The sequence below is a fragment of the Notamacropus eugenii genome, chromosome 1 (assembly GCF_028372415.1).
Source record: "Notamacropus eugenii isolate mMacEug1 chromosome 1, mMacEug1.pri_v2, whole genome shotgun sequence".
NCBI lineage: Eukaryota > Metazoa > Chordata > Mammalia > Diprotodontia > Macropodidae > Notamacropus > Notamacropus eugenii.
The window spans coordinates 641,652,141-641,673,105 of NC_092872.1; the positions used below are offsets into that span (position 1 = coordinate 641,652,141).

The 20,965-nt window shown below is 37.9% G+C and overlaps 1 protein-coding gene across 16 annotated transcripts in view; it reads right to left on the minus strand.

Moving 5' to 3' along the window:
• EHBP1 (EH domain binding protein 1) overlaps window positions 1-20,965 on the minus strand; it is a 417,522-nt gene that overhangs the window by 125,302 nt on the left and 271,255 nt on the right. The gene's annotated exons all lie outside the window — the stretch shown is intronic.

Here is a 20,965-nt window from a genome sequence, read left to right on the forward strand (position 1 = left end):
CCCAGGCTACATGATAAAGATGCTTATTCTACATTTTTAATCTTAAACTTGAGCCATTTTTGTTTTCTTGAGTGCAACAAAAATGTACTGTTTCGCACCCCAAAAAAGGATTCTTCCAATTTAAAATGTCACAGATAAGTTATTTTAAGGGTAGACATAAAAGACTGAAGAAAACCACTAAAGTTTTCAGTAATTTAAATCTTACTTTTAATTTTAAAAAAATCAGGATAAATGTGGGCTATGGCAAAACTCAGATTCAGAACAGAGACTCTCTAAAATAAGGTAAAAAAGGACAAAGTCATTTATCCTAATGTCATTACTTGGTTGGGGAAGCAAATCACTCTTGCCATGCAGCCTAGTTAAGAAAGACCAATGATGCCCCCACTTGACAAAAGCATGTCAGTGCTAAACAATTAAAACTGTCAAGTTCACATAACTACGATTTATGTATTCACTGCTTGTGGGAGAAGACAACTAAGAAAAATACCAAGGAGGTAATTTCTCATTTTTATTGACTGTCAGACTAACAAATTGTTACATAAACAACCATGAATCTTGCTGTACCTAAAACGATATCTCCATTAACAGCAGGCAGACGCTACTAAACAATTCATAAGGAACAGGCTCTAATACCGTGTAATAACCTTAATTAATATTGAGCAACAGAATGAAAAAGAATTTCCAATGTCATTAATTCACCTCAGAAAAAATAATGATCCTTTATGAGACCAAAGTAGTAAACGAACAAGTATCATTATCTAGGCATCTTTTAAATAAACTTCCAAATGCTTTACCAACAACTTCTACTTCCTTCTCATCTCTCCACAGGTATTTTATACATTAGAAAAATAGAACAAAGATATTAATACTGCCTAATGAACAAAATTCCAACTACAATTTTACTGAAATGAACTAGTTTGTTCAGTGGTATGATTTAAAAAAAAACAACTGATGCTATCTGGCATCTCAACTATGTCATCATGTTCACAAATTGTGCTAACAAAATTTTAGAAGTGGAAGAGATTTTAGAAATCATGTATATTTCATTTGTTTATTTTATAGACAAGAAAATGAAGGCCCAGAAAGGCTTCAGGCCCCATCCAATACCACACCATGAGTTAATGGCAGAATTGGTACTAGAATCCAAGTCATCTGTTTGTTCTTTCCACTCCACCACATGATTAGCTTGCTATAGTGCTGAAAGTGCAAGAGTACAATTCAATTCAATTCCATATGCGTTGATTTTATGTACCAGATCTGTAAAGGGCATAAAGTTCAGAAGATGTGGTCCCTGATCTCACGGAACTTAGTGTCTAACTGGAGTATTAAATACACAAAAAATGACTCTAATACAAAATAATATATAAATTCATAATCAAAGTTCAAATCAAGTGCTATCTGAGATCATGGGTTGAAAGGTCTTTCCCAAAATGCAGGGCAGAAGAAGATATTTGTGAAAGCTACTTCCTAAAGCAGGTAGTATTTGAAAGAGTAAGACTGTAAAGGATAGGTAGGAAATCAACAGATGGAAAGGTACAAGGGTGGGTTGAAGGGGTACTCTAGGTATAGGAAACAACATAATCAAAAACAAAATGGAAGACGGAGGTTAGCGAATTTAAAGCCGAAATAGACATCAGACATCATTCTAGTCAAACTGCATTTTAAGGGTGAGAAAAATGATGTCCATAGAAGTTCAATGACTTGCAGAATGTCACACAGATAAGAAGCAGAGCTAAGATTTTATTCCAGGTTACCTCACATCCTCTACATCCAGCGTTCCTTCCATGGTACTATGCTGAATGTATGGGAAGTAGGGGCAAGGGTGTCAAGTAGTCCAGTTTGGCTGGAATATAGAGTACGTGGAGGAGAGTAGTACTAAATAAGGACAGAAAAGCAGAGTGGTGCCAGATTGTGGAAGGCCTTAAATGACAAGGAAGAGTTTGGGCTTGAGTCAATAGGTAATAAAGAGTCAATGAAAATTCTGAGGAGATAAATAACATGACCAACTTTATAGCATAAATAAAACTAGTTTGGCAGTGATAATAAGGATGGTCTGGAGATGGGAGACACTAAAGGGAAGATACGATGAGAAGCTATTGCAACTCTCTAGGGTGGGATGGCAATTCGGGATTTCATTGGGTGATGGCTGGATGAACAGAAACAGACAACTGCAAGTTATATTATGGAGGAAGAACTGATAGTAAGATTAGATATGTCAAGTGTGGGAGACAGTTGAAGAAAACACTAAAATCTGAACATAGAAACTGGGTAAATGGTAGCATCCTGCCTCAGAAGACTGTAAGACTCAAATAAAACAATGTATACAAAGCACTTCACAATGGTTAAAATATATCATAAATTTCAGTTAAGACAAAAAGCAAGAAGAATAGGTTAAAAGGAAATGGAAATCAGTTCAGGATTGAACATGATGGCTTTGGTGTTGCTAATGAAAAGTCTGGTTTCTACAGCCTCATCTCCTAAAGACTGAGTGAGTGATGGCTTATTTACTCCTAACCTTGGAAAAGTACTAATGGCATCACACCCTATCCCAAACTGCTCCAGTCAACAGCTTCTTCTTCCTTTAGTTTTTGAGAATCAATGGCTTAACTCAGCACACTGAAACAACATTAAAAGAGTGCTAATTCTTACACTGTAACACTTTTTGGAATGTCTTTTTTTTTAATTTTTAGATTAGGACATTCATTTCCACAAAATTTTGAGTCCCAATTTTTCTCCCCATCTCTCCCCTCCCCCCACCCCATAATACCATGCATTCTGATTATCCTTTCCCTCAATGTGTCCTCCTTTCTATCATACCCCACCCTTCCCTCATCCCCATCTTCTCTCTTTTCTTGTAGGGCAGGATAGATTTCTATACCCCATTATCCGTATTTCTTATTTCCCTGTTATATGCAATAACAATTCTCAATATCCATTTCTAATACTTTGAATTTCAACCTCTCTTCCTTCCTCCCTCCCTCCCCATCCCCACTGAGAAGGCAAGCAATTCAATACAGGCTATATATGTGTAGTTTTGCTAAAGACTTCTATAATAGTCATGCTGTGTAAGACTAGCTATATCTCCCTTCATCCTACACCGTACCCCCTTTATTCTATTCTTTCATTTGATCTTGTCCCTTCCCCAAAATGTTTACTTCTAGTTACTCCCTTCTCCCATTTGTCCTCCCTTCTATCATCCCCCTCACCCCACTTGTCCTCTTCTCCCCTGCTTTCCTGTAGTGTAAGATAGATTTTCATACCAAATTGAGTGAGCATGTTATTCCCTCCTTAAGCCATATGTGAAGAGAGTAAGTTTCACTTTTCCCCTCTCACCTCTTCCCTTTTCTCCTCCATTGAAAAAGCTTTTTCTTGCCTCTTTTATGAGTGATCATTTGCCCCATTCCATTTCTCCCTTTCTCCTTCCAATGTATTCCTCTCTCACCCCTTAATTTTATTTTTTTATTGATATCATCCCCTCTGATTCAACTCAACCTGTGTTCTCTGTCTATATGTGTGCGCGCGTGTGTGTATAATCCCTCCACCAAATACTGAGAAAAGTCTCAAGAGTTACAAATATTATCTTTCCATGTAGGAATGTAAACAGTTCAGCTTTAGGAAGTCCTTTATGATTACTCTTTCCTGTTTACCTTTCCATGCTTCTCTTGATTCTTGTGTTTGAAAGTCAAATTTTCTCTTCAGTTCTGGTCTTTTCATCAAGAATGCTTGAAAGTCCTCTATATCACTGAATGACCATTTTTTCTCATGAAGTATTATACTCAGTTTTGCTGGGTAGGTGATTCTTGGTTTTAATCCCAGTTCCTTTGACTTCTGGAATATCCTATTCCAAGCCCTTCAATCCCTTAGTGTAGAAGTTGCTGGATCCTGTGTTATCCTGATTGTATTTCCACAATACTCAAATTGTTTCTTTCTAGCTGCTTGCCGTATTTTCTCCTTGACCTGGGAACTCTGAAATTTGGTCACAATATTCCTAGGAGTTTCTCTTTTTGGGTCTCTTTCAGAAGGTGATCAGTGGATTCTTTCAATATTTATTTTGCCCTCTGGTTCTAGAATATCAAGGCAGTTTTCCTTGATAATTTCATGAAAGATAATGTCTAGGCTCTTTTTTTGATCATGGCTTTCAGGAAGTCCCATAATTTTTAAATTTTCTCTCCTGGATCTACTTTCTAGGTCAGTTGTTTTTCCAATGAGATATTTCACATTATCTTCTATTTTTTCATTCTTTTGGCTTTGTTTGGTAACTTCTTGGTTTATCATAACGTCATTAGCTTTCCTCAGCTTCACTCTCATTTTTAAGGAACTATTTTGTTCAGTGAGCTTTTGAACCTCCTTTTCCATTTGGCTAATTCTGCATTTTTAAAGCCTTCTTCTCCTCATTGGCTTTTTGGACTTCTTTTTCCAATTGAGTTAGCCTATTTTTAAAGATGTTATTTTCTTCAGCATTTTTTTGGGTCTCCTTTAGCAAGCTGTTGACTTGCTTTTCAAGCTCTTCCATGGTCTGAGCCCACTGTATATTCATTTTGGAGGTACTGGAGGGAGAAGCTTTGACTTCCTCTGACAGTATGCATTGTTCTTCCTCATCTGAAAGGATGGAAGGAGATGCCTCTTTACCAACAGTAACCTTCTAGGGTCCTATTTTTTTCCCCTTTTTTTGGGCATTTTCCCAGCCAGTTACTTGACTTCTGAATCCTTTGTCAAGAGGAGGGTCGTAGTGCTCCTCCCCAGGACCATGCTCTGGGCTGAGGTTCAGATCTGAGGCTCAATTCCCTCAGGGGCTTTAGGCAGAGTGCTTCACAGATGGATACTGCCGCTGCCACTACTGCTACTGCAGCTGCCACCTGGGGCCAGTGCTGGGGGGGACCCTGCTCCCCTCTAGCCCAGTTGGGAAAGCCCTCTCACTGACCTTTGAAGCTTTCTTTGGCGCTTGTAGTTTGAGGGATCTGAGACCCTCCCTGCTGGGGATTCTGCCTCAGAGGCCTGTTCTGGTCCTGTTCCTCCTGGTGTAGCATGGCCAGGGCTGGGCTCTGCTCTGCTCAGCATCCCATGGGATAGACCTTTCCTGTCAGCCTTCCAGGTTACCTCTGACTGGAAATCTCTTTCACTCTGTCGTTCTGTGGCTTCTGCTGCTCTGGAATTTGTTGAGTCATTTTTTTACAGGTATTTTATGGGCTGTGGGAGAAGAGCTAGAGTATGTGCATCTTTCTACTCCACCATCTTGGTTCTGCTCCTGGAATGTCTTTTCAACAAAAACTATGAAGTATAATCTAAAGAAATATGCCAATCAAATAAACAGACTATATGAGTAAATTTAACCATAGTTTGCTTGAGTTTTATTAAGGATCTTGTAATTAAAAAGCTTGTTTCCACGGTGCAAATTTACCTGAAAGAAGATATTGTTGTTAATCATTCATTTATATAGTTAGCTGTTCCTTACAAGTTGGTGAGGTCATTAAGAAAACAGTCCCACATATCACAAAGCAACTTTACCAAACACAATGACAGACCCAGGATCAAAACACCAACTAATTCTGGGTTCAGTGACATAGTAAGTCACACTGTCTATGCTCTTTCAAAAACTCTGACTTAGGTGATAATGTAAATGTGTTTCTTTTTTACATAGTTAATAAAATTCATAACTACACAGTTCAATAGGAGTCAATAATATTTTAATTTTCCCCTTATTTTAGGTTCTAAATTTAATTAGAAATTATTTTTGAAACATCAATGCAGCCCTGAACTATGGTACTTCTCACTGTTTTCCCAATCTTATTTAAGATAAAAATGGCAATACATAGATGGAAAATGAGAAATTCATTTGTCATCCAGATGTTTTAGTTATGCTGTCAAAAATATACATAACAATTAATTTTTTCATCAGCATGTTTGACATTGTGTAGGCACAATCAATATCTTCAATATTCAGACAAAATCTACAATAAGCATCATGTATTAATATCAAATATTTTCCCTAGATTATAGGGAGACTTGTGCATAGAGTTCAAAGACTCTTGGGGCACAAATCTAATTGCAACCTCAATTTACCAATGGCATATGTAAATTCTATTATACTATATAATTTACATGAATGAGAACAATTAGAAAAATAAGTGCATTTTAGCTATACTGCTTCTTTCAACGCTCAGCTTGGGTGCTTGTTCTAGGACATATCTTCTTACTCCCTGAATTGTTAGGGCTCTCTTCTGCTTAAAACCACGTTGTATTTATTATATACTTGCTATCTCCACCCAGGACAGGATGAGTTTCTTGAGAGTAAGGACTACTTCCTTTTTTAGTTCTCACATCCTTAGACTTACCAGTGTCCCTTAAACTTAACAGATTTTTAAAAAAAAAATTGTTAAAATTGAATTAATTTCTGGATTAAAAACCTATCTAACATGTTCAGATGTTTTTGCTTTAAGTGAAACATATAGGAGACTTTTCTTTGTGGATATGCCATTTATACATTTAAGATAATCTGTATCAATATATGCCCTCTCCCAAAATACTAAAATGAATCTGTGATCTTATCCATTTGAATATTTCCAATGAGACAGATTGCAAACAATCTACTGTCTCCTAAGTTTGTCATAAGGAATACACCTATCCAACATGCTAGAAGCCTTCCTTGCTTCTCCTAACATTAGAGACACCAGGGGAACATGTTGGGGCACTCAATTAAATCCAATAAGCATTTATTAAGAAATGTGTCAGGCAATGTGCTAGGCCTCTACAATTACTACAGTTACAATACTACAGTTACGTGGGTTGATAAACATTTATTAAGTTCTTACTTTATGCTAGGCACTATGCTAAACTCTGAGGACACAAAGAAAGGCAGAAGTTCACAATGAAGGAAACAGTATGCAAACAATTATACCTATTAGATCTACACAGTATAAGTGAAAGTTAACCTCAGAAGGAAGGCACTAACAGCAGAAGAGACTAGGAAAGAAACTTCTTACAGAAGGTGAAACTTGAGCTCAGTTTTGAAGGAGGCACATAGGTGAGGAGGGAAAGTGTTTCAGGTATGGGGGACAGTCAATAAAGTGGCATATAGGTATGAGATGGAAGATCAATTATGTGTGAGAAACAGTAAATACACCAGTAAAGTTGAAACATAAAGTATATGGAGGAGAGTAAGGCATAAGATTAGAAAGTTAGAGAGGAGACAGCTTGTTAAGGAATTTAAATGTCAAAACTTTATATTTGATTCTGGAGCTAACAGAGAACCACTGGAGTTTATAAGTATGGAGAGACATAGTTACACCTGAATATATTTTTTCTACATTTGTTTAGTTAGTTTACAACACCAGCTTTTGAGTTTTAAGTTTTCTCACCCTCCCTGACTTCCTCTCTCCCCAGGACAGCATGCAAGCTGATACAGGCTCTACATATACATTTATATTAAATATTTTCACATTAGTCATGTTGTAAAGAAGAATGATAACCAATGGAATGAATAAGGAAGAAGAAACAAAAAAAAAAGGGAAAGAGCAAACAGTATGTTCTGATCTGCATTTAGACTCTGTAATTCTTTCTCTGAATATGGATAGCATTTTCCATCATGAGTCTTTTGGGGTTGTCTTAGGACCTTGGATTGCTGAGAAGAGCCAAGTCTATCAAAGTTAGTCATAACACTGTGTACAATGTTCTCCTGGTTCTGCTCTCCTCACTCAGCCTCAGTTCATAAAAGTCCAGGATTTTGTGAAGTCCTCCTGCCCATCATTTCTTATAGCACTATAGTATTCCATTACACTCATATGTCACTACTTTTTTAGCCATTACCCAGTTGACGGGCATCCCCTCAATTTTCAGTTCTTGGCCACCACAAAAAGAACTGCTATATATATTTTTGTACATATGGATCCTTTTCCCATTTCTATGATCTCTTTGGGATACAGCCCTAGAAGTGGTATTACTGGTCAAAGGGTATACACATTTCTATAGCCTGTGGGCATAGTTCTAAATTGCTCTCCAGAATGATTGGATCAATTTACAACTCTACTAAGAATGTATTAGTGTTTCAATTTTCCCATATCTTCTCCAGCATTTATAATTTTCCTGTTTCATCATGTTAGCCAATCTGACAGGAGTGATGTGATACGTAAGAGTTATTTTGATTTGCATTTCTCTAATCAATAATGGTTTAGAGCATTTTTTCATATGGCTTTAGATATCTTGAATTTCTTCCTCTGAAAACTGCCTGTTCGTATCCTTTGGCCATTTATCAATTGTGAAATAGACCTGAATTTTAGAAAATAATTTTGGCAACTAGAGAGAGACTTGAAGTAAGGAGATCAACCTGAAAGCTACAACAACGGTCCAGGAATGAGATGGAAAGCCTACTCAAGGTAGATTTATGCATAGAAAGGAGGATACATATGAGAGATGTTGTACAGGGAAAAAACACAAGATCTAGCAATAGTCTGAATGAGTGAGTGAGGAGTAGGTGATGACACAAGGCTATCAGCCTGGTGACTGAAAGAATCGTAGTACTACCCTTAACTGTAATAGGAAAATTGGGCAAAAAAGGATTGAGGTAAAGGATGATGAGTTCTATTTTGGACATATTGATTTTGAGATGTCTATGGGGCATTCAGCATAAGATGTCCAACTGGCAATTGGTGATGTGGCACTGGAGTTCAAGTGACACTAGGAAATCGAGAGAGATCTGGGAAAGGCTGGCATAGAAATGATAACTGAATACATAGGTGTTGATGAGATCATCAAACTAGTTAAGAGTAGAAAGAAATGAATAAAGGGCTCCGGACAGAGCTTTGGAGAATGCCCACAATAAGTGGACATGACATGGAAGGATGAAGAACAACAAAGGAGACTGAAAAAGAATGGTCAGACAGGTAGGAGAAGAATTAGGAAAAAGTAGTGTCAGGAAAACCTAGAGGAGAGACTATTCAGAAGAGGGTGATCAGTAGTGTCAAATGCTGCAGAAAGCAAGAAAGATAAAGAATGAAAACCATTAAATTTGGCAATTGAGGGATCATTGGTAACTTTAGCAAGGGAAGTTTTAGTTGAATGAGGTGGTCAGAATCTAAACTGCAAAGACTTAGAAGTGAGCAATAAGGCTTTCTCAAGGAATTTAATCTCAAAAAGGAGAGATAAAGGACAGTACCGAGGAGATGTAACTGGATTAAGTAAAGATTTTTTTGAAGGATGGGGTAAGATAGAGGACTATTGGTAGGCATCAGGGAAGGAGCCAATAGATTGGGGAAAAGTGAAGATTAGGAGAATTATGGATGAGGGTGGGATCATTTGCTGGAGAGGATGGGATATATGGGATAGTTTCCACATGCAGAGAGGTTTGCCTAGGCAAAAGAAAGCCCACCTCTTTGTGTGAGTCAGGAGTGAAGAAAGAGGTGGTTGGTGAGGAGATCTCACTGATATGAGATAAGGAAGAGGAAAGAAGAGGGATTTCTTGGCAAATGGCCTCAAAGGCATGGAGATGGGATAGAGAGTGTCTTATGTAAGGAAAACAAACTTGGCTGGAATGCAAAGTATGAGGAAAGTCTGGAACAAGGTCATGTAGGGTTTTCAAAGCTATGGAGCAATTCATATTAATCATAGTGGCAACAGAGCCACTAGAGTTGACTGAAAAGGGGAGTAAAATAGATTCTCAATGAAGGAAAATTATTTTGGTAGCAGAGTAGAGCACAGTAGGGGGAGATAGACTTCAGGCAAGGAAACCAATTAGGAAGCTGTTGAGATAATCTTAGCTAAGAGTGATGAGGAATTAAACTAAGGTTGTAGCTTCATGAGTGGATAGATGATTCATGGATTTTGGCACTGAGAACTTATGTTTCATACCCTTTCATACCATTGATTTGCCATCACCTACAAATGTTCTAATTCCATGTTCAAGAGCTCAGTTGTTTTTATCTGATCATAACCTTTTGCATTTCTACTTCTCCCTATGCCTTATTCTTCATCCTCACCAGGATGCCCCCAATATCTCCATCCCTCTGTACTTTCCCAGGTCATCAGCTGTGCTCTGGCTACATTCTCTTCCCTTCCCAATTTGTGAAGCAGTTAAAATCTACACAATCTTCTTGCTTGGCCTTATTGCTGATCAGATCCATCCAAACCTGGATTATTCCCATCATGTTACTTACATATTGTTGAATAAAACTGGAGCAACTCATGAAACAGTGCTGAGTGCACTATAAATTTGTTAGTTGGGGGACCTTTGGGCCCCCACTACAGCAAAGCAATACTACTTCTCTCAATTAATTACTTATTCTGTTTGTTTGGAACAGCACTTGTTCCAAACTTTTTCCTTCTCCCCTTAAACTTCCAATGAAAATCTCTTCTTGCAGGAGCCAAGATGGCGGAGTAGAAAGATACACATATACTAGCTCCAAACTCACAGCCCATAAAATACCTCTAAAGAAGAACTCCCAACAAATTCGGGAGCGGCAGAAGCCACACAACAACAGAACAGAGAAGATTTCTGTTCCAGAGAGCCCTGAAAAACTGACCCGAAATGTCCCTTGCGCACCAGACCTGGAGCAGAGCCCAGCCCTGTCTCGGCGGTGCAGCACCGAGAGGAGCCGATCCGAGCAGGCTTCAGGGACAGAATCTCCAGCGGCCAAGCAGGTCCCTCCACCCACAGGCAGCAAAGGTCAGTGAGAGAGGCTTTTCAGTTCGGGGAGAGGGGAGTGGGGTGCCCCCATAACTCAGGGCCCCTCGGGAAGCAGCAGCGGAGGCGGCAGTGGAGGGGGGCTCCCAGAGCAGGCAGGAGCTCGGATCCATTGCTGAAGGTCTCTGCATAAACCCCCTGAGGGAACTGAGCCCCGTGCGGCATCCCTGCCCCCACCAGAGCACCAGAACTTAATCTCACACTGAATAGCAGCCCCACCCACCAAAGCCCTAAGGCTGGGAAGCAGCATTTTAATCTCAGACCCCAAGTGCTGGCTGGGTGGAGGCTGGGTGGATCTGGAGGTGAGGTGGGGGTGGAGAGGACACTCAGAAGTCAAGAAACCTACTGGGAAAATAAATAAGACCATAGAAGGCTATTTTCTTGGTGAACATATATCTCCTCCCTTCCTTTCAGATGAGGAAGAACAATGCTTACCATCAGGGAAAGACACAGAAATCAAGGCTTCTGTATCCCAAACAGGCAAAATAAATATTCAATGGGCTCAGGCCACGGAAGAGCTCAAAAAGGATTTTGAAAATCAAGTTAGAAAGGTGGAGGAAAAACTGGGAAGAGAAATGAGAGAGATGCAAGAAAAGCATGAAAAGCAGGTCAACACCTTGCTAAAGGAGACCTAAAAACATGCTGAAGAAAATAACACCTTGAAAAATAGGCTAACTCAATCGGCAAAAGAGGTTCAAAAAGCCAATGAGGAAAAGAATTCTTTAAAGAGCAGAATTAGCCAAATGGAAAAGGAGGTTCAAAAGCTCACTGAAGAAAATAGTTCTTTCAAAATTAGAATGGAACAGATGGAGGCTAATGACTTTATGAGAAACCAAGAAATCACAAAATAAAACCAAAAGAATGAAAAAATGGAAGATAATGTGAAATATTTCATTGGAAAAACAGCTTAAAATCTCTTCTCTAACCCTCTTTACTAAGGAACTCAATTCATAAAGGCCATTCTAAAACATCCTATTCTCTCTTCCTCATGTCATATCCTTCTGATATCATCTCCTACTATCTTCCAGCTCAACTCTCCAGATTCTCTCATCTCTTCAGCAACCTGGCCCACCTCAAGATGTCTCCATCTGGGAGCCTGCTCCAGGAATCCTTGGCAGGAACCACCATTTTATGCAGAGCCCTAGTCTAGCTCACTTCACTTCAAAGTTCAAGCTAATTTTTGAACTGCTTGGAAGGCAGCTAGCAGAAAGCACTGGGCCTGAAGTCAGGAAGACCTGAGTACAATTCCTGCCTTATCAGCTGTGTGACCTTGAGTAAGTCACTTAATCTCTGTTTGCCTCAGTTTCCTCACATGCAAAAAAGGGACAACAATAGCACCTGACTCTCTGGGTTGTCATGTGAGATAATATTTATAAACTACTTAGCACAGTACTTGACACATAGTTAAGTTCTGTACCAATGCTAACTATTTGTCATTACTTATGTTACTTTCTAAAACTATGCTCTATCAATCAACCAATCAATAAACACTTATTAAGTGTTTACCATATGCCACGCACTGTACCAGACAGTCTCTGCCCTCACAATCAAATGGAGGAGACAACATGCAAATAACCATATACAAACAAACTAAATACAGGAGAAATAAGGAATAATTAACTGAGGGAAGGCACTAAATGAGGTTGGTAAAGGCTTTCTGTAAAAGAAGGGAATTTAGTTGAGACTTAAAGGAAACTAGGGAAGTCAGGAGGTCAAGATGATGAAGGAGAGCATTCCAGGCATGAGTGACAGCCAGAGGAAATACTCTGAACCAAGAGATGGAGAGCCAGGAGACCAGTGCCACTGGATCAAAAAGTACCTGAGGAAAGTGTAAGAAGATTGGAAAGGTGCAGGGATTTGAATTCCAGGCAGAGAATTTTGTGTTTAATCTTGGAAGCAAGAGGGAGCCACTGGCATCTACTGAGTGGTGTCAGGGGAGTGATGTGGTTGTACTTGAACTTGAACCTAATGCCCTTTTCAATCTTCAACCTTTTAAAAATGTTCAATGGGGGGGGGGCAGTGGGAGGCAGAGATAATGCTTATAAAACTGATCAAAATTTTTTTTTTTTAAGAGAGATTATAGGCAGAAAAGAGGACCCAGGACAAAACTCTGGGAGTTGGACCAACAGTTAGTATGCATGATCTGAATAAAGATCTAGCAAAGTAAACTGAGGAATGGTCAGACAGGTAGGACAAGAACCTTGTGTGAAATGTCACGAGGAGAAGATGACAGACAGGGTGATAAGCAGTGGCAAATGTTTATTACTTAGAGAGATCAAGGATGATGACGATTAAGAAAAAAGCCATTAGATTTTCCAATTAAATGATCATTGGTAACTCTAAGAGAGAAATTTCAGTTGTACACTGAGGGGTACAAGACAGATTGGATAGGGGTTAGAAGAGAGTAAAAGGAGAATTTAGGATTTAAGATGATAGATGGGATGTCAGAATTTAACATGGGTTTAAGAATGGGGAAAAGACATGGAAGTGTTAAGATGGAACAGCGAGGGGACCAGTAAATAGGATGTGAAAAAAGGAGGGCAGGATGGAAAATGTGGAAAATGGCCTTAATTTTCTTGGAGGAGAGGCTCTCAGAAGAGATAATGGGGAGAAGGTATTGTGAGAGGTTTAAAGGAGGGAGAAAACATTTGGAAAAACCTCTCTGGAGATAGGGAGGATCTTCCTTCAGTAAGTGCTGAATAGTGATCAGACAACAAATCTTCAGTGGACTCAGTCATCATGGTTGTGTAACTTTCTCTCACCTCTGTTCCTAGCATGTGAACAACTGCAGGAATCAGATGGCATGAATAATGCAGGGCTACTAGATTATTGCAATCTCATCACAGGCTTGTGCTTTAATGATTGGTTTGGTGGTCTCTATAACAGTAAATCTACATTAATGTTATTGCAGCTAATCAGGGGTGGCAGATAATTGTCTGACCAGGCAAAGGTAAGGAAGAACAACTAGAAGACTGGGCAGAAGACAAGAGCAGAACAGGGCCAACTAGAAGGGAAAGGGCTTAGATAGCTTGGGGAAAGGAGCCTAGAAACCAAAATGGGGTCAGTCCTCTCCCCAGAGCTTACTCTGGGCAAGGATTCTGGATGGGATCCCTTACCCTACAACCTAAGAAGGTTGATGCTAAGCTCTGGGGGAGTTGGTTGGGGGGATCCAAGGAGGAATGGAATGGTGAATGGACCAAAGAGTGATGCAGATATAATCTGGTCTGTCTTTCTCCTAGGCTAGAAGGGAAGATCTTGAGTTATGCTTTCTGGGACTTAAATGTTTTTGTTGAGCATCCTAGCAAAGACTATAAGACTAGAGGCCCAGTGGGAAGAGAGGGAAAGAGAAATCTGAAAGGAGGAGAGAGAGCTGAAAACTATAGTGGTTCTAAAAATCCAAGGATATCTAGGACTGTGAACTAGGGGTAGAAGCTATTTGCTGTGATAGGACCTGTGCCTGTGATAGGACCAAGTGTGTTGGCAATTAAATTAGGATCTTTTGCTGTTTTTGTTTTACTAAAAGTACCTCTGATTCAATAATGTGATTAAGGAAGATCTTTCCCAGCCATAGCCTGCCCATTGTGGGAAGACTGATTAGGGGAGTTGTTTTGTAGGAGGGTGCCAAGTACCTTTTTGTTTTTTCTATTGAGGCAGAGGGTCAGAGGATTATGCCCTCTAACTCTAAAAAGTGTATAAATACTCTGAGGGTGAGGTTTTACTTTGGGGCTCACTGACTGGAAGCATTTCTTTGGCCAGATGAGGACTCTGGGAAGCTGCTAAAGGAGGCCCCCTCTCCCTCCCGCCCTCCCCCCTTTTTGAAAACTCAGATGACTGCTTCCCTCTCTGGTAACTATGGTCAGACAGTTGGAATGTCTGTTGAATTATGGTCAGGCAGAGGAAGCCATATCTGTTGATCTTTAATTTCTCTGTATTTTCTTTGAAGTTCAGGATACTGACTTCCCTGAACTAGGTGAATGATATCTGTGCTTGGTTAAAGGAATGATATGTGTGCTTGATTAAAGTGATTGTTAACCCCTCAAAAGTTGCCTTTCCTTTTATGAATGCAGATCTAAGAACCTACGGTAGCAGGTCCCCCTGTGTATGGTGGGGTGCTTACTTTTACACCAAGGAATGCTGACTGTTTTCTGGAACGTTAGTGAAGCCCCTGTACTTAGTTATTTACTGGATATCAAGCAAACCCTTTTGATATATTTTCTGGTTATGTTTGTCTAGTTTTTATCCTGATTGCATTTTCATATAAACACGTGTTTCATCTGTGAATTTCACTGTGTATGATAATAAAATTCAAACAAAGCATACTGTGTACCCATTCAGGGTAGTGCAGCTACTCAGGATACAGATGTTAGAAACCTCCTTTCTTTTTTCTATCATTTGTGTTTTATAACTGACATGGGAGCAGGGAAGCAGCAGTGAGATATTGAACTAAGTTTGATTTTATTGCACTTTGGTAGAGGTCATAAAAACGAGGCAGAGAATTTGAAAACGGTTTGGGACCTTTTCTTGCTAGATAGATCAGTTATTGTAATCTCGACAAAAGATGAATAGTGTCTAGCTGTGTACTTGCCTTCCCTCTACTCTCAGGAGAGAGAGGCAGAAACATGGGAGGGAGAGCAAAGAGAAAGGAAAGCACTAGAGGAGAAAGTCCTACTCCAGTTGGTCCTGCAGATGAAGTCATGGCTATTTGTGGGGTTTTCAGCCCACTTCCTGCTCCTTTATGGTTTCTGGTCCATCCAGTTCAAAAATAAAGTTCTCATATTTAATGTCCTATGAACTTGAATTTTACACCATATATATAGTTCATTAGAGTAACCATGAAGAATTTTTGCATGAATTTTGTTCAATATCAGCTACTTTTGAGGAAGACTGTTATATACTGAACTTAATTTAAATTTAAATTTTTTCTTTGCCTTTTTTCAACTCTGATAAGAATATTTGGAACACACTTTATAGAAATTATATTCTATATATGCTATTCTCCTCTTCCTCCTCTCTTCCAATGAAGCTTCCATTTGAAGTTTCTGTTTCGTTTTGAAGATCTTGCTTTTGGATTTGTGAGGCATTTTGTTGTCATTCTTTTGTTTTGGATTTCTTTCAATACTTTCTCTTCAGAACTATTTTCAAATTTTGCCTGGAGCTAAGCATTGAGGCAAATCCTAGGCATTACTCTATCACATATTAAATATTAATGTGTGTTATCTGATGATGCCAATGGGAATACCAGCTGTTTTATAGCTGCTATTTTAATAGTGCTATTAATTTTCACTGTAACTGACCAAACTATTTGGCCCCTTATTATTTTGTTCTTTAATATACATAAATATTAACATTATAGACTGAAAATGCAGTACTTTGTGGTACTGTCAATTTATAGAAAATAATATTCATATGGGATTGCTAAATATATCAAATAGGAGAAGAGGAGGAGGACAACTAGTTATCAAGCACATACAATTTGCCAGGCATTGTGTGCTTTACACATATCTCATATGTTCCTCCCAACAATCTTGTGAGACAGGTGCTATTATTATCCCAATTTTAGGTAACTGAGGCAGGCATAGATTAAGTGATTTGTCCAGGGTCAAACAGCAAGTAAGTTTCTGAGGTCATATCTGAATGCAGGTCTTTCTAATTCCAGGCCTGACATGCTTGAAGATCACACACAGTAAGAACTGAAGGATTGTAGTAAATTATATATGGGAGTAAAGTCAGAAGAATTCACTAAGGAATATTACTTTGCTGAATACTCAAAATTCAGGAAGGAGAAAGTAAGTGAAAATTAGTTATCATCTTTGTCTCAGGGGGAGGAGTTATGTAATAAAATACAGACATTAATGAATACAGATGATTGATTATTCAGTACAATAGCAAAGGTTTAGGTTTGAAAATACATTTATGGTTTAAATTATAAAAAGCATTAAAGACAAGACTTTTTCTAGGAGAAATAGGAATGAATAATGGGGAGTCTATACTGATTTGGCCAAAATTGTTTTCTCTATCTTCACCAATGTACCCACTGAAGGCAAGCTCCCCAACTCAGATAAGTGACTAGGCTTTGGGGAGAAAGCACAAAGATAATCCCATTGTTCATAGGAGAAAGAAGACAAACTATATACCTCATTAATGGACAGCAAAGGCGAGTCTAATCCAGGAATATTTTCAAGGAGGATTCTTAACTCCTCTGAGGAAGAATGAAAAGATGTCTGGGCTAGTCATGGTGCCTGGTCTATAAGTAGGCTTGGTTGGTCTCTAACAGTAACAAGATGCTTCATTCAATGAAAAACCTTTGAGATGCTCTTTTTGACTGTCCTTAGGACATAAAGAAATCCTACACACCAAAATACCTAGAAAAATTATAAAAGTTCAAACTGTTCTCTTAAGCCATCAATGAACATTTAACTAAGCAGATTTTATGTGCCAATCACTATGCTCTGGGGATACAAAAAAGGGCAAAACACCGACCTGCCCTCAAGGAACAAACAATCTAATGGGACTAGTCTATTGGCCATAGTCCACTGATTGGATTCGGAAGGCATTTATGATGACTGTTATATCTTGAAACAAATACTGACATGGGACAAACTGATAGATCACATAAAATCGTTCGATTGTACAGTGAAGTTATATGTCTAGTATGACAAACACTCAATACTAAATGAAAGAACATGTTTCTATGAATTGATGTGAGCCTAAGCAGAATAGCTCTGCTGACTCAAGTGAGTGAACTCACAGAAATGCTAGGGAAAAGTGACTCCAGGAATAAATCTCTTTTACCTGAGAAAGTAGTGAGATGAGAGTGGAGGTTACACCAACCTGACACAAGAATATCAACATTACAAGAAAAACAGAGGCAGAATAAAAGAAAATATCTAATATCAAGGACCAGCATAATATGCAATGGGGATAAACTAGAGGCCTTTACAGTAAGATCAGGGATAAAGCAAGGATATCCACTATTGCTACTGTTATTTGGTATAGTGCTTCAAATGCTAACTTGCACTTGACTTTTTTTTTTTTTCAGGCATTTCAGAGAAATGTCATCATTTCTCTCATGGCATGGTCTTCTTTGGCAATAAAGGCTGAAGACAATAATCTGTGAGTAGATGCAGTTGTCTGAACGGGGACCCAGCTAGCTGGGTAACTCAGCTCCTCCTCTCCTGTTTGTCTCCCCCTCCCTTTTCTTCTCCTCTCCAAAGGAAGGTAAATTTGGATGGCCAGAGGATGCCCAGTTAACTTGGGGTTTACTGGCTAGATTTCTTCCTTTCCTTTCTCTCCCCTCCCTTTCTCAAAACCTTAAACCTACTGCATCTAAAGCCCATAGATTGGACAATACTACCAAGTTCCACTTAAGAGCTGTTTTATGGACCCTCCTGTCTTAAGAGTGATTATCAATAGTAACTGTTGCTGTTTCCCTCCCAGCCTGATGTAGTTATTTTTCTTTGCCTCATTAAAGGGGCCATCCCCTGACTACTTCTTAAATAGGTCTATTCACTGAATGGCCCCTTTAGGCCAGGGTCTCCCACTGCATCCTGGGCCATCTCCAGTTATCCTGATGAATATCTGGTCACTGGATTCAGATGGCTCCAGAGGAGAAGTGAGGCTGGTGACCTTCCACAGGCTATCCTCACTCAAAACAAAGTCAAGTGCAAGTCATGTCATCATTTCTCTGATGGCTTCTTCAGCAACAAAAGACAAACAACAAATGTTAACTAGCAAGAAGACAAGACAAAGAAAATGAAGGAATAAACATAGGCAAACAGGACATACAACTATTACTTTTTTTGGTGATGACATGATAACTTAAAGAGTCAACTAAAAATTAAGTGAAACAATAATCAATAAAGTTTCAGGATATAAAATAAATCTACAAAAATCATTAGCATTTCTATTTATTACCAATACAACCCAGCAGAATAGATGGAGAAATTCCATTTGAAATAACTACAGAAAGTATAAGATATTTAGGAGTTTATCTATTAAGACACATACAGGAACTACATGAATCCAACTGGAAAACACTCTTTATAGAAATAAAAGACATATCTAAATAACTGGAGCTATATTAACTGTTCATGAGTAGGCTGAACCAATGTAATAAAAATGGTAATACTACTCAAATTAATTTATTTATTCAGTATCATATCAATCAGACTACCATAGATTTATTTTCTAGAGCTAGAAAAAATAACAGAATCCACATGGAAGAACAAAAGGTCATGAAACTTACAGGTAATGATGAAAAAATATAGGAAATAAGGGAGCTCAGAAATACTAGATTTCAAAGTATACTACAAAGCAGTAATAATCAAAGGATTTGTAACTGCTTTAAAAATAGAGACATTAATCAGTCAAATGCATTATGTACACATTGCATCATTAGACTGATTTTTTCCTCTTTTCGTATCCCTAGTACTTAGCAGCACTGTGAATGGCATATAGTACGTGATTAATTAACATTTACTGATTGTTGCCATAACATACTTAAAAATTGATGAATGTACAGACCCTAGAAAATAGGATAAGGACTCACTATTTGACAAAAAGTGCTGGGAAAACTGTAAAGCAGTCTAGCAAAAATAGGATATAGTCTAATATTTCATACTATACACATACCAAAATACTTTTCAAATAAATATACGACAGATGTAAAAAGTTACACCCTAAACAAATTAGAGGAGTAAGGAAGAAATTAACTTTAGGATCTATGGATACAGGAAGAGTCGATCCAAAACAAGAAACAGAGAGAACGTAAAATAAAATGGAAAATTTTCATTACATAAAACTGAGAAGTTTTTGCACAAAGCCAATGCAATTAAAATTAGAAGGAAAAATTAACTGAGAAAAAAAATCTTCCCAACAATTCTGTGTGATAAAGGTCATATCTGTATGTATACATATATATGGATATGAAAATTCATATATACATATACATTCATAAGTATGTAAAAGCAAATGGTAATGATGAAAAATGAACAAATATTTGAAAGAATACTAACATATGCATAAATAAACATGCATATTATATGTGGAAATAATTCATATGTATAAGAATAAGAGTCATTACCCAGCTGAAAAATTATCAAAGGATATAAAAAAAGTATCTTTAAATTTTTTTCAAACAACGAACATTTATTTTTATCTCCCTCTCAACCCCACCATAATTTAAAACAAAACAAAACAAAATAAAACCCTTAGGATAAACAATTAAGCAAAACAGATTTCCTCTTTGATAATGTCCAAAAATGTATTTCTCTTCTGCACTTTGAATCAATCATTTTCTTGTCAGAAAGTAACAAACTGTTTCATCATTGGTCCTCTAGAATTTGGTTCATCATTGTACTGATCAATGATTAATCATTCAAAAATTATTTTTTTTACAATGTTGTTGTCATTGTATAAATTGTTCTCCTACTTTCACTCTGTACAAGTTCATACTATCATCTCAGGTTGCTCTGAAACCATTCTTTTAATTATTTCTTTTGGCACACTAATATCCTATTGTATTCATATACCATAATTTGCTTCACCATTTCTCAAACGATGGACACCTTCTCTTTAGTTTCTAATTCTTTGCCACTACAAAAGGAGTTATCAGTATTTTAGTACATTTGGTCCTCTTCCTATTTCTTTGATCTACTTGAGGTACAGGTGTAGTAGTAATATTACTGGTTCAATGGGTATATATGCAAGTTAGTAACTTTTTGGGTATAGTTTGAAATTAATTTCCAGAATGTCTATATCAATTCAAAGTTCCACCAACAGTGTATAGTGAGCCTGTTTTCCTGCAGCCTCTCCAACACTGGTAAATTTTGTCATCTTTGCTAATCTGATGGATATGAAGTAATTTCAGATTTGTCTCAATTTGTATTTCTCCATTGTTAGTAATTTGGAGAATATTTTGCTATATCTGTTGACAGCATTTCTTCCTTTGAAGTTACTACCTGATCATTGAGATTCTCTTTCCTTCAAATGTTTGTTCATTTTTTTCATTGTTACTATTTGCTTTTAAAGATTTATTGATTGTTTCTATAATCTGTTCTTTGACTAGGATTTCACAGATTTCTATTTGGGTCTGTATCTTTTTTCCCCCGTGGTTCCTGAAATGATTATTATTTTTTACTGCATCATAGTCTTTATATATTAACTATTTCTGCCTTTTTACATCTGCCTTCAATATCTCTGTGCCAGATACATGACCAATTTTGGTAAGAGAAACATGTATATTCTTTTGCTGTCCCATTTAGATGATGTCCTAAGTCTTTTAACTCTAGTTTC